Source organism: Lissotriton vulgaris, chromosome 8 (genome assembly GCF_964263255.1).
Source record: "Lissotriton vulgaris chromosome 8, aLisVul1.2, whole genome shotgun sequence".
In the NCBI taxonomy this organism is placed as follows: Eukaryota; Metazoa; Chordata; class Amphibia; order Caudata; family Salamandridae; genus Lissotriton; species Lissotriton vulgaris.
Window position 1 is genome coordinate 117102076 of NC_141696.1, and position 14550 is coordinate 117116625.

The following is a 14550-nucleotide window of genomic DNA, read 5'->3' on the forward strand; positions in this document are numbered from 1 at the left end:
AGGCGGTGGGTGGGGCTAGGCAGGCGGGAGCGGCAAAAAAAGGAAAAAACAAGGAGAAGCAGTGAAAGACAAGGCAAAAGCAGGTCAAAGCATTTAGGAAAACGGGAAGAAAGGATGGAGAAAGAAGTAAAAAAAAGGCAAAAGCAGGGAAAGAACTCACAAAAACGAGAAAGCAGTAAAGGGAGGCTAGAGCAGGAGAGAGCACTCAGAAAAAAGGGGCAAGGAAGGAGAAAGCAGTGAAAAATAAGGCAAAGGCAGGAGAAAGCACTCAGAGAAACGGAGAGGAAGCATAGCGGTGCAGCAGCACGAGGCGAAATGGGCTACTGGGTGAAATATTTTAGTTCTGGAGGGCTCGCTTGGTGGGGACAATTCCACAATGTCCTTCATGTGCCACGTCAATGATTTGCTGTCGGAAACTTTTAGGAAGGACAATTCGCGACCCTCGCAAGATAATCCCTTCTTGTGTAACTGACAGTTCATCATGCACATTCTTGAATTACTGATATTCACGGTTGTTATCAAGAGGTTCAGCATGTGCTCTCTAGGATTGATGCATAATAATGTTTTTGAGGATGAGCATTTTCCTTTCTGTATTGGTAGCAGCACTTATTTGCTGCTCGGACACAGCTGCAGGGGTGCTGGATTTCACAGTGAAGTTAACTTAGGCCTCTGGCACATTAGAAGGGGGTACCCTGACCCTGTATGGGCAACTCGAGAAAATTTGTCTGCAGGGTTTTGATCTTTTCTCTGCTGCTATTTCTCTTACATGTATTTTTATTATGAAGTTTTTCGAAAACATAAAGCCAGCAACATAGCTGAAACTGTCCTTAGGTCAGAACAAAAAATATACCCTCACAGTGACTGAAGGCCTAAAAGTTATCATTCTGTTTAGGTCCAGCTGCATTTTTCAAATGACAGGCCTACGTGTCATTAAACTATTTAAACGTATAACTTCCCTTCAGAAAATGCAAGCAAAATCCTTCAATGTAATTTCTTGCTAACTTTCAAAATGTGGTTTAGTGGTGAAATAAGGTATTTGATAACGTAAGTGGAAGATTTACTTTCAAAATTTGACTTGAGGCTGCCAGAGCCAGAACTGCCTTAACATCAGTTTTAGGATTCATCCCACCTCCTTAGCTAAAATGCATATCCTTAGCTGGGAAGGTCAGCATCCCTGACTCAGAAGACAATCAATAGCTTGCTCCTAAACTCATGAAGGGAATGGAGGTGTAAACTGCTACCACTTAGCAGGGATTAGCTATCTCTGAGTGGACAGGAACAGTTTGCCAGTGGCGGCTGGTGAAATTTGAAGCAAGTGAGGCATAAGAGAAATGCATGAACTTTGTAACACATGCGAGTGAGCTGGAAATTATCTAGACAATTTCAATAGGTTTCTCCCTCAGAGAAAGTTTTTAAAATTTGGTGTAAAATTGTGTATTTTCCAGCACAATTTCTATAATAAATTAACCAAAATGCACATTTCTTATAGGCATTTTTAAAGAAAAACATTCAAAATATTGAACAGAATTTCAAAATTTTCAATCTCCAAATTTGAAAGGTAGAGATGGGCGAGCCATTGAAAGCTCAAACCACCTGCCTGACTCTGGCTACGTTTGAGATCCTTTTGGGCTCTTAAAGTCCAAAATGAGCCATGCCTTGATGTGGCACCTGCCTGCTGCACATGCTCTATTCTCATGTGCCAAGAAAGAGATACAAGTAATTAATTTTCAGTGTCAAATAGGGCAGGGAGAGAAATATCCATCTGGCAGCTTAACTGCTAAGGGTGACACCAGAAAACCAAGGATCGATCCTAGCTCTCCACTTAGTCCAGTCAAACTATGAAAAATAACCATAAAACCTCAGCAAAATTGCAACAGAAGTGTTTTAAGGGGGGTTTCTACTCGGTAATAGGTACTGTTTGACATATCCAAAATCTGGCAAAAGTGGGTCACTGGACAGCACCGAAAATCACATTTCAAAATAACGGCCATGTTATAATGGATTGTTTTTTGTTTTTTCTGGGAAAATGGATGTATCAATGGCAAAGTTTTACGTCTATCAAAAAAAGATTTAAAAAATGACTTTATATGCAATATATTTCAGAACAGAAATAATACATGTGATAAGTTCTTTAAGAAAACATAAACAGTGACATATGAAGAACCAATTGTATCAGATAACCCAATACAAAAATCAATCTGCATCACTGCTTCTGTCTTCATATTCCTAAGTAACACAATTATTGCAGCCACTGACTTGGCACTCTCCACAAGCAGCAGAACAACTTTTTACAAGCACTTCTCATGGCTGCCATGTGTGTTCTGCAACAAAGTATCATACTCAATAACAAGTCCGGAGCTAGTGGCAAGTCACATATTTAGGGCCAAATAAATGACCTTTATCATACCCACCCCATTCTTTTGCATTGAGATTCTCTTTGGTTGATTGCCACGCTCTGATTTGATAGTAGGTGCAAAAGCTGTGGTACTTTGTGGCAGATTCAGTAGGCGGCAATCGTTCTGGTATAACAAATTATTTTGCATCTACTACCTTTTCTAACTACATTGCATGCATTTTTTAACTACCAAGTGTGTTAATGGAATACATTTTCCTGCGGCCCTACAACACCAACAGGGCCTTCAACGTGTTGGGAATCATCCGAACAGAAAATGTTTGCAACTACTTGGAGCTTGTTTTCCTTTAGTAGATGACCGAATGCTTTGGCCTTTCCAATAGAAAACATTCTGGAAGTTGTGTCACAACCTGTATATGTGTGCAGAAATAGAAGGTACCTTCAAATATCTATGTATAGCAAGTCCTGAATACCGAGAATATTATATACAGGATTCATAGATTCTGCGTATTGGGCTAGTTCCGGCAGCAAAAATGATTTGTACATCTGACCCTAAATATTTTTCTATTTTTATAAAATTGTTAGGTAAATTTATTGTGCTGTAATCTTTGCCTTAAAATTGTTGGTACTGCTTTAACTTTACAAGCAATCTCTCTGGATAGCCTGTTGCTTGTAACATAGTTACCAGGGGTTGATCGGAGACTCTCTTAGTAGCATGTATTGACCTAACTTGACTGTGTTAGTTAGGTTGTTAGGGGTCACCCACCAAAAATCAATAACCCAATTGCTGACAATATATCTCAACTAAATCCATAAATGTAAAGTACTGGATTGAACAACTCCCTCACCACAGCAAATAGTAAAGTAGTGAAGCTCCAGAATACATTTGGTAAATAAGAAGTACTCCCCATGCATTTACCAGTCCTAAAATAAGTTTGTGAGAAAAATGTTATGTAATCAGCAATTTTCGTATGACAAGACCTGAGCTTCAAAATCAGTTTCTGAAGGTGATGATGGTATTATCACTCTCAAGCACATATATCTAATGCACACACACATGCACACAAACACACACATGCAGCGACACAACATGCACACACAGTACACTTGTACAGTAGGGATTTGTGAAACGTATGTAATTAGCTTTAGTGTAATTACAGGACATTTTGGGAAAATGATGCAAAATGCAAAATCATCAGTTAGACCTATATCTTAGTTTGAAATACATCAAATTAACTTTTGACACAGGATGCATTTTGCAATAGCAAATAGTGGGAAACACAAAACTGCTAGGAACAACATCCACTTTCATTCTGGTTGCTTGTGTTGGTTTTGCACTTTCATTTTGCAGAATACAGTGTGTAATTACATGATATGTGCAATAGCATAATTTAAGTAATTTAGTGTATAGCACAATAGACATAGTGGTGACAAGCTAACAGGGAGTTTTAGACCATGAGATAACATAAGCGAGTGTGGGAGGAGGGTGTCTGAAACCTGAGGTTGTAGCTCCCCTGACCCCCTTCTAAGAAATCTAAGAGCCCTAAGGAACCTCAGGAGCAAGTGAAAAACTTATTTCTAGACTATTTTAATTATTTATCAAAAACCCAATTCAAAGGCGAAGTCAAATTAAATTGAATAAATGTTTAAGAAAAGTAACTTTTAGAAAGTTACCTTTTCCTGCCTGAAGCTCCCGGAGGCAAATTTGCATTAGCTCTTCAGTAGTTGTCTACCCAAGTCCCTGACCTCAATTAGGTTTGAAAATTGCTCCCAAAGCAGAACAAGGGCTTAGGCCTAGTGACAGAATGGGTGGTGTAAGGGGTATTTTACCTTTATCAGCCTAGGTAGGACAGTTAGGGTTGAACCAGGAAGTTTGTTAACTTCAAAAGGACGGAGGTGAGGCCTGCTGATTCATAGTGTAGTCTAAGGAGAGACCTGAATACGGGAAAGCCTTTGTTATCAAGGCGCATTCGCTTGGCAGGCTCCAAAACTTGTGGGAGGGAAGCGCCCCCAAGAACTGGTTTAGACACAGGTAAGGGAACTTCTTATTTCCCAGGCCACACCTCTGGGTGGACACAAGGGCTCTGCACAAAGGAGGGGTCTCCTATCTTGGATTTTAGGAGGAAGGGTCAGTGTGGGATCGTTTGCAGTAAGGCAAATAGGAACTGCTGAAAAAGTTGGATTGGGCTGCCTTTGGGAAGTTTTAAACCATTGGTTAGGGACGAGTAAGGAGTCACCCCACCCACTAACTACTGCCAGTCATTCACATAATTGTGGCTCCGCAAGGAACCAACCCTCCTCAGAACACTTTCTAGACATCCAGAAGATCAGAAGAGGAATGTACCTGGTGTCTGTGACCTGAGAGGATCCCTGAAGGACTGGACCTGTTCCATCTTGTATATAGGACAAACAGTTAGACTCCAATGTTCAGTTGGCTGATCCGTGTGGCTACAGGGACACAACAAGCTGCAATGGGCCTTTTTCCTGAAGTGACCAGTTGACCAGTACCAACTGTACCTGGACTGGACCTTGCATGTGGCAACTACTGGAGTAAGTCCTGGCCACTGAGTGCTTTCCCTAGAGTACTGGGAGATAACGATGTGACCCAGAGGAACTGCTCCAGGACTTCCAAGACCTCTTGAACAATTTTGGAAATCTTGGGACGTGACAAATGTGTCCAAGTTCAATGCAACTTCCTTGGATAGAGCTTCAGGCTTGCCCTGCTAGAGACTTTTGAGCTCCATAAAGAAGGTCAAGTAAGAAGGGAAAATCTTTGATCCGGACAAGCATGCTTAGCGTATCGGGCCCTGCTTCTTCCCGGAGGGACTGATATTGCGCCTAGGCCCCACTCTACCTCTTTCATAAAGTATCATTGGCGCTTAGTGCTTTTTGGCACAGTTTTTACTTAAAACATTAAAAATTCACATCTCTGATTCCCTGTACTGGATTTTGTTTTTGTTTTGGTGTCATTTTATTCAGTAAACCTTACTCTTTTCTTCTAATTTGGTTTGGGAGTTTTCTTGTTTCATGGTTTGACTTTATTACGTTTTGTACTGATTAATATTTTACACAATGCCCGAAGTTAATTCTGTCTGGTCTGTGCTATAGCTAAAAAGATTTCAGTGCAGGTTAATCACAGGCTAATTTTGTGACTTTAGGTTCACCCTGACAAGTTAGGGTTATTATTCCTGGAGGAGGTTAACATCCCACTGCAAATAATAATAATCCACTTTCTTACAAACAAGTATAGGGCTACTGTACACAGTAGGCCTATACTTTATTGTGCAAAATACTGTCAGATAACCACCTTAAAGAGAATTCTCCCAAGTCAAATGTGTTAGTGTTTGGAAGGAAAATATATAAAATGTGATAATGGTTTAGGAATGGGTAAGAGATTGGAAAAGCCCCATCTTTAAGCATATGGCGGTGTAGTTCCACGAAAAGGAAGCTGCCTATTACATTTAGGGCATGATTATTAGTGGGTCGGTCAATTCTGATCCAGGCATACACTGTCTTGAGGATTTTGGTGCATTAAGCACCAAAATCTGCATGTTCTTCCCCACAAACTCGTCAAGTCAAGTCAAGTCAAGTCATAAAATTTATATAGCGCACTACATACCCAGAGGGTTTCAAGGCGCTGAGGAAGGGGAGGAGGATTATTTGTCAAATATCCATGTTTTAAGCTGCTTTCTGAACGCTAGGTGATTCTGGGTGAGGCGAAGGTAGGCGGGGAGTGAGTTCCATGTTTTGGCAGCTAGGTATGAGAAGGATCTGCCTCCCATGGTGGTCTTGTTGATGCGAGGTACAGTGGCGGAGGCTTGGCTGGAAGAGCGAAGTTGGCGGGAGGGGGTGTAGAAGGATAGTCGAGAGTTGAGGCAGTCTGGTCCGATGTCGTAGAGTGATTTGTGTGCGTGGGTAAGCAGTCGGAAAGTAATCCTCTTATTGACGGGTAGCCAGTGGAGGTCTTTAAGGTGACCAGAGATGTGTTCGTTGCGTGGGATGTCTAATATGAGCCTGGCTGAGGCGTTTTGGATTCGTTGTAGTTTTTTCTGGAGTTTAGCGGTGGTACCTGCGTAGAGGGTGTTTCCGTAGTCCAGTCGGCTCGTGACTAGAGCGTGGGTGACTGTTTTCCTTGTTTCGGAGGGGATCCAACAAAATGTTTTTCTGAGCATGCGAAGGATGTTAAAGCAGGAAGAGGATACGGCGCTGACTTGTCTGTTCATTGAGAGTGAGGAATCCAGGATGACGCCAAGGTTCCGTGCGTGGTCTGTCGGGATGGGTGCATTTCCGAGGGCTTCCGGCCACCAGGAGTCGTCCCATGCAGAGGGGGATTTACCTAAGATGAGGACTTCTGTTTTGTCTGAGTTCAGTTTCAGACGGCTTTGTTTCATCCATTCGGCGACTTCTTTCATTCCTTCGTGTAGGTTAGTTTTGGCGGTGCTGGGGTCCTTGGTGAGAGATAGGATCAGTTGAGTGTCATCCGCGTAAGAGATGATGTTGAGGTTGTGTTGGCGGGCGATGGCCGCGAGGGGGCTCATGTATACGTTGAAGAGGGTGGGACTGAGTGAGGATCCTTGTGGTACGCCGCAGATGATTTCAGAGGCCTCGGACTTGAAAGGTGGGAGGCGGACTCTCTGGGTTCTTCCGGTGAGGAACGAGGTGATCCATTCGAGTGCTTTTCCTTGTATTCCGATGTTGCTGAGGCGTTGTAAAAGGGTGCTGTGGCAGACTGTGTCGAAGGCTGCAGAGAGGTCGAGGAGGATGAGGGCGATTGTGTCTCCATTGTCCAGTAGAGTTCGAATGTCGTCTGTTGCTGCGATGAGGGCGGTCTCAGTGCTGTGTTTGGCTCGGAAGCCAGATTGTGAGGGGTCGAGTGATTTGTTGGCTTCGAGGAAGGCGGCGAGCTGGTTGTTGACAGCTTTCTCGATGACTTTGGCCGGGAATGGAAGAAGCGAGATGGGGCGGTAGTTTTTGAGTTCGGTGGGGTCTGCTGTTGGTTTTTTCAGAAGGGCGGTGAGTTCAGCGTGTTTCCAGTCTTCTGGGAAGGTAGCGGAGTTGAAGGAGCAGTTGATGACGTCTCGGAGGTGCGGAGCTATGACGGAGTCTGCTTTGTTGAAGATGTGGTGAGGGCATGGGTCTGTGGGGAATCCAGAGTGGATGGAATTCATCAGGCGGATGGTGTCCTCAGTGGAGATTGGGTTCCAGGCGTTAAGGGTGTTAACGGGGGGAAGATGGTCAGCTGATGGTAGGGTGGGTTGGCTTCCGGGTTGGTTGTCAAAGCTGTTGTGGATGTCAGCAATCTTGTTGTGGAAAAATGAGGCTAGGGAATCGCAGAGGGTTTGAGAGGGGGTGATGTCGTTGGAATTGGCCGAGGGGTTGGAAAATTCCTTGACGATGTTGAAAAGTTCCTTGCTGTTGTGGGCGTTGTTGTCAAGTCGATCCTTGAATGCTGTTTTCTTGGCTTTTCGGATCAGTTGGTGGTGAGTACGGATGGTGCTTTTGAAGGCGTCCTTGTTGCTGGTGGATGGGTCTTTTTTCCAGGCCTTTTCAAGGGAGCGACACAGTTTCTTGGATTTCTTGAGGTCATCGTTGAACCATGAGGCCTTCTTGATGCCAAGTTTGTGTTGACGTTTTTTCAGTGGTGCTAAGGTGTCGGCGGTGTTGGATAACCAAAGGGTGAGGTTGGAGGCGGCTTCGTTGGCGTTAGAAGAGAGGGCTGGGGAGGTTTGGAGGAGCGATGAGGAGATCTGCTCCGTGGTGATTTTGTTCCAGTTTCTTTGTAGAGTTGGTTTGAGGTGGTAGATGGGTTTCGGCTTGTTGTAGGTGAAGTGAATGCAGCTGTGGTCAGTCCAGAGGAGATCCGTAGTGTGGTTGAAGGAGACATGGTTGCTGGAGGTGAAGATGGGGTCGAGTGTGTGACCTGCGATGTGGGTGGGGGAAGTGACCAGTTGTTTAAGTCCAAGGTTGGCGAGGTTGTCCAGGAGGGTGGCGGTGTTGCGGTCGTTGATCTTTTCAAGGTGGAAGTTGAGGTCTCCCAGAAGGATGTAGTCTTTGGAGGGGAGCGCGTGTGGGGTGATGAAGTCCGTGATGTCTTCACTGAATTTTGCGCGGGGTCCTGGTGGTCTGTAGAGGAGGGTGCCTCTGAGTGTGGTTTTGGGGTCGATGTGGATCTGGAAGTGAAGGTGTTCGGAGTTAGCGAGGTTGGCGTCAGAGCTGGTTGAGATGCGGATTGATTTCTTATGGACGATAGCGATTCCGCCTCCTGTATGGTCGGTGCGGTCCTTGCGTGTGATCTTATAGTCATCAGGGATAGCGATGGCGATGTCAGGGGCGGAGGAAGCGTTCATCCATGTTTCCGTTAGGAAGGCGACGTCAGGAGAGATGGTGTCTAGTAGGTTCCAAAGGTCAATGGCGTGCCTGTGGACCGAGCGGGTGTTGAGAAGGATGCATTCTAGGTGGTTGGGGTCGGGAGTCTGTGGAGTGGTCGTAGCAGTGTAGATGTCGGTGCCGCTAAATTTGCAGGAGAGGCAGGAGAATGGTCCATGGGTGCGTCCAGGAGCTGCTTGGACGCAGTTGGGGGCGCGACCGGGGTTAAGGGCTAGGAGGGTGGCGGCATCGTAGGTAATGCGGGAGGGCTGGGCAGCGCGAGGGGCAGGGGGTCTGGCGCTGGGCGCGGTCCAGGCGCGGACGGGCGTAGACGGGCTTACCTTTGGCGCACCTTCGGCGCGGGTTGGGCGCGGTCGCTGCGCGTAAACGCTGCGCGCGGGAACTCCTGTCATATATGGAAGGTGGAGGGGGAGGGGCGAGGGCGTCACAGCTGGGAGGCGGGGCGGGCACACGAGGACAACAACAAACAAAATGGAGGCGGAGGGGGGGGCACAGCGTAGCGCTACAGTCTAGCGCGGTAATAGGACTGAAAGCGCTGTGGAAATAACCAGTTAAGCGCTAAAGAATCAAAGCGGCAATATTCGACACAGCAGATGAAGTGTCCAAATCAATTACACAATTTAAACAGTGCAGGCAAGTCAGCGCTACGTAAGAGTTAATAAAGCAGGCGGAATGCAGTCACAAAGCAGTATAAACAGGCAGCGCTAATAAATGATTACAACAGCAGGTGATATGAAAAGCAAATGAAGGCGCTTTTAAGCTCAAACTTCTAACAATGCAGCGCGATGAAAACCAGATGCCTGCAAGAGACACTGGGAGCGACCACTCAGCTTGTAGGCGAGGAGCGAGTCACGTCGAATCTGGGGAGTGGAGCGCTCTTACTATTCTGTGGGAGGGCGTCACAGCTGGGAGGCGGGGCGGGCACACGAGGACAACAACAAACAAAATGGAGGCGGAGGGGGGGGCACAGCGTAGCGCTACAGTCTAGCGCGGTAATAGGACTGAAAGCGCTGTGGAAATAACCAGTTAAGCGCTAAAGAATCAAAGCGGCAATATTCGACACAGCAGATGAAGTGTCCAAATCAATTACACAATTTAAACAGTGCAGGCAAGTCAGCGCTACGTAAGAGTTAATAAAGCAGGCGGAATGCAGTCACAAAGCAGTATATACAGGCAGCGCTAATAAATGATTACAACAGCAGGTGATATGAAAAGCAAATGAAGGCGCTTTTAAGCTCAAACTTCTAACAATGCAGAGCGATGAAAACCAGATGCCTGCAAGGTGTTATTTATTGCATCAGATAGATAACGTACCCCGTGTTATCGTTATTTATAAGGTGCGTTAAATAACACCCAAACTCGTAATCAGCGCCCATAGCTTCACTCAAACCTAAAGCAAACTCCTTGGTAGTTGCTCTGACACATGTTTCTCAGAAATTACCCGTGCCATCTATAAAACCACTATTGGATGTTATAAAAGTGAATTGTATGCATTTCTTACTGAGACCCTCCCTGTTAATGTAATGAAATGGTTGGACCTAGCCCAGTGCAATCTGTTGAGGCAGCTGTAGAATCTTCCTTCCTCTTCATCACAGGCCCAGAACCACCTGGAACGTTGTCTGATTAAGATAAAAGTGCAGGCATGTTGTAATCTAGTTTCTGGGATAATTAAAAAAAGCTAAACTGAACACTCTAAAACATATATTTCGGGCACAGATAGCGAAGATACTACCGTGAATAGTCATGTTAATGCCCTTCAGGATTTACTACAAAAGAAAGAAGTCTGGGAGAACTCATAGTCACCAATATACAATCATTTCAGAAAATCAATTATCTGGAAAAAATTTCAAACGTATTTTAAAGTTTGTTTATTATTAAAACACATGGGTCTATTTTTGAAATTCAGAATTCCAGGCATTTCCCAAACATAAAACCTCAAATAGAATATACCAGGTTATTATTTAGGCGGTTTGATACAGGTGAACTATAACAACAGTGGGATAACACCAGGTCACATACCAACTGCGGGTTCTATGGATACAAATTTGAAAGCTCTAACACACATACTACGTTGGTGCCCAAGATTCGTGGATGAACGGGATGTTATAGTTAAACCATCACCACTTGGGAGTCAGAAAAGGACTTGACGTCAACAATTGCAGGGGCATATTACCAACAAGTAGCGATATTTATCGCTAAATAGGCTTAGCGGCGATTTTTTTATCTATCGCTGGATATGTTAGCGGAGAAAACATGCTATTAGCAACGTTTTTCTCCATTGTGCTAAAATATCCAGCGATAGCGGCGAAATGCGTGAATATCGCTGAGAATACAGCGATATTCACGCATTAGCGACAAAATGCTCTTAGCCATGTTATCAACCTGCCATTGGATAACATGGCTAAGAACTGGTCTGAGCAGGCGTTAGTTTTTGGCGATAGCGAGAATATTTCCATCGCTACGTCTGCCTTGCTAGTAGGCGACAACGACGTTAGCGACTGCTTTCAGTCGCTAACAGGTTGGGTACGCCCACTTTGCATGTCATTAGCGATAAATATCGCTGACATGCAAAGCGGGCCCCAAACCGCTCGCTATCGCCTAAAAGCTGTCGCTAACATCAGTTAGCGACAGCTTGCTAATAGAGCAATAGAATTATCGCTGCTTAGCGGCCGAAAACGGCCGCTAAACTGGCGATAATTGCCTATCCCCCCCCTTGGTAATATGCCCCACAGTTTTAATAGCACAGACATGCAACTGGCTAGTGGTCTAGTACAATTTTTAAATATGATGTATTTTATTGCATGATTTTTAGCATGGTTTACGATATATTTACGCATTTTGTAGCTATAATTTTTTATATTATTTGTCTAAAAATTGCATTGGTTTTTATCACTAAGCAACAAAGCTATTATTTCCTCCATGCAATAAAAAAATAACATGAAAGTAAAATAACCTACTTTTGGCAAGACCTAAACAGTCAGCCAGCAAACTATTCCAAATTGTGAAAACAAACGCCGACAGTGGACAGAGATATGTGCACTTTGAACGATAGCATTGGGAGCTGCTATTCCAGCTAGATGTATGCACAAGACCAACGCGATTGATATAGCACACCGAAAAGTACACAAATTATGGCAAAAGTTTCCTCACCGCTATGAAAAGATAGCAAAACTTCACTTCTACACAAACAAAAGCTTTGTGAATGTACTTTTTGTGTAAACATTTTTGAGAGAATTCTCAGACTAAAAGTTTTTTCCCATTATTTTTTCTCTGCAGCTTCTGCTTTTAGTGCAAATGTTCTCACACAAGTTGATTTTTGGAAACTGCAAACTTTTTGTAGTGTACATACTTTTTAGAAAACAATACACATTTGCAGAGGAAAAGTCTTCGCAGCTTCACACCCCCTTCAGCCCTCCTTTTGCAGCAGAGAGACCCTGAAATCTTAAATCATCTCCTTTGAAAGACTCTGTCAATGCAGCTGTGCCAGAGACATGCCAATCCCATCCAGCTGTACCCGGTCATGCTTGTTATGTTCAGCGCGTGTTTTGGGCATCAGAGAGTAATTGGTTATGGAGCTCTTTGATATGAGGAATATTTTTGAAGTAAGGGCCTCAATAATTGTGCTCGGGGAGCTCAGGATGAAATATCTGCATCTTTGAAAGAGATGAAAGCCCCTCACTTATCTCACCTAGTATAATGTGGTATGTTTGGTCAGGAGTACAAAGGGCCTGTCATTACTTTGGGTTCTGCTGTGAAGTTTGAAAGGGCAGAAAGGAATCAAGATGCAGCTTTTTTTAGCAATAATGTCAGCTCTTTGCAGACTCTTCAAGGTCGACTCAGCCTTCTGGACCTCGAAGCAGCTGAATAGAGCCAATTATCTGCTGTAATAAAGCAAAGTTGCTGGACTGCAAAGCAGGTAATGCCTGGTAATGATTCTTTATTAAGCAATATACAGGGATCAAATAGGAGACTGTGCAATCTTCCAAACAATACATAGAGTGAGACTGTAAAAAACCTCCAACTGGAAAGAATAGCAAAAAGCAGCAGCTGTACCGCTGATCGCCTAATTCGAGGACCCCAATTTTTCACTTGAATGATGACTTGCTTTATGCTTCGTCACATTTCTTTGCCTTGGGGATCACAGGTGGTTCAATAGCGCAGTGTTCAATGTCTCATTTGTCCGGCTCAGTTATAGTGAAAGTTGTGTCATCCCAAAGTGTCCATTTGGACCCACTTTTCTTGTCCCATGATGCATTATAGTGATGCATCCAGGAAGCAAATGTCCAATGTTTTAATTAGAACTGATGAATCAACCATACTTCTTCTGTTTTCTATTGGATGTTGGGAGAAGAGGGTGGAGGACAACTGTTGCTTCTTTCAGACCGCTTAAGTGAAGCAATAATGACACGTTCACCACATAGATCTGTGAAGTGTACCAGCCTTACAGTAAATGATTTTAATATGATAACTATTCACCTCTATCTTTTGGAGGGTGCCACCCTCATTACAATTATGAGCGGTTGTTCTTGATACTATACTGAATCGAGAAAGCTAGCTACAATTACTCAACGCTGGTATGCCTCTGGGTCGCCATGCGCTCTATAAGTGAGAAGTGATAAGAGTGTTACAGTGTAGGGGAAGGGAGAGGACGATAAGTATCAGGGTGCAGAGTTGGGGAGAGGAGTAAAGGGGTGAGGATCAGCATTGGGTTAGGCAGTGTACTGGGATCTTGATCCAGATTCTCTAGTCACGGCGGGAGAAGGCTTGTTTCCTGGGTTCTCTCTGTTCTTGCACCAATGACAGTAAACGTATTCCAAAATTACAACTCTTTCCTCTGGTTCACCCTTGAACTCCAGCTACATGAAAACTGTTACACTGGTTCCCAAATATGATTGCTTCTTTTGCTGTAGACATGTAATTTTGTTTGTCTCCTGCCGTCGACTGTCCTTCTTGTATACGGGCAATTGTAACGCTTCTTCTGGAAAAACCTAGTGCGGACCCTTCTTTTAACTCCAATTACCAGTATAAATGTCTTTTCATCAATGTCCACAACTGCAGAATACACCCTTTACTCACAGTTTTCTGTCTACCTGGGGCAAGTCTCTACCCTTGAAACTGAATCTGTCGTAATCGTTACTTTGAACGATGTTTGTCTCAGCCTTGATTTTGAAGTATCCAGAATTCCTCAGTCTTTCTGTGTCGCTCAACATGGTTTCCCACCTTCGTATGATATGGCTTCCCGCCCTATATCCCTAGGTTGTCTGTCAGCAGCTAGGGTGGATTCCCTTCCAAAAATAGCTTCATGTCTTACTAACCGACATCGGACAATCTCTCCATTGAAATATTCCTCATCACTTTGGGCAGTTTTTTGCTGATGTCTGCAGGAACCTTCCATGCACTCAACTATTTTCAATATGTATTAGAATTCCCTAGCGCACCTTGCGTAGACCACGCATTGCTTAAAGTTTTGATTTTATGTGGAAAACAAAATGCTTAATCGGCATTTCAGCCATCACTTGGGTACTACGTGACTTTCATAACTGTGTAGTTCATGTAGCTACTTGCATGTCTGCCATTATTTAATCCTCAATACACTTAAGACTGAGATCCTTATTTTTGGATGGTGCACCGCTCTTTGGTTGTTTTCACGGTGGCACCCTCCAATGGATATCCACCGCACCAGTAGCGTTGGTCAAAATCTTGGGATAATTTGTGGCATCAACTTTCATTCAAGCCACAGTTGGCCAAACCATCCTCATTCTATATTCTGTCCCAAAGGACTATATGCTAAATCCTGCCTTAGTTTAGTC

At 44.1% G+C, this 14550-nt stretch overlaps 1 protein-coding gene across 1 annotated transcript in view; it reads left to right on the plus strand.

The window, feature by feature from the left end:
- PDE2A (phosphodiesterase 2A) overlaps nucleotides 1-14550 on the plus strand; it is a 1077000-nt gene that overhangs the window by 1000802 nt on the left and 61648 nt on the right. The gene's annotated exons all lie outside the window — the stretch shown is intronic.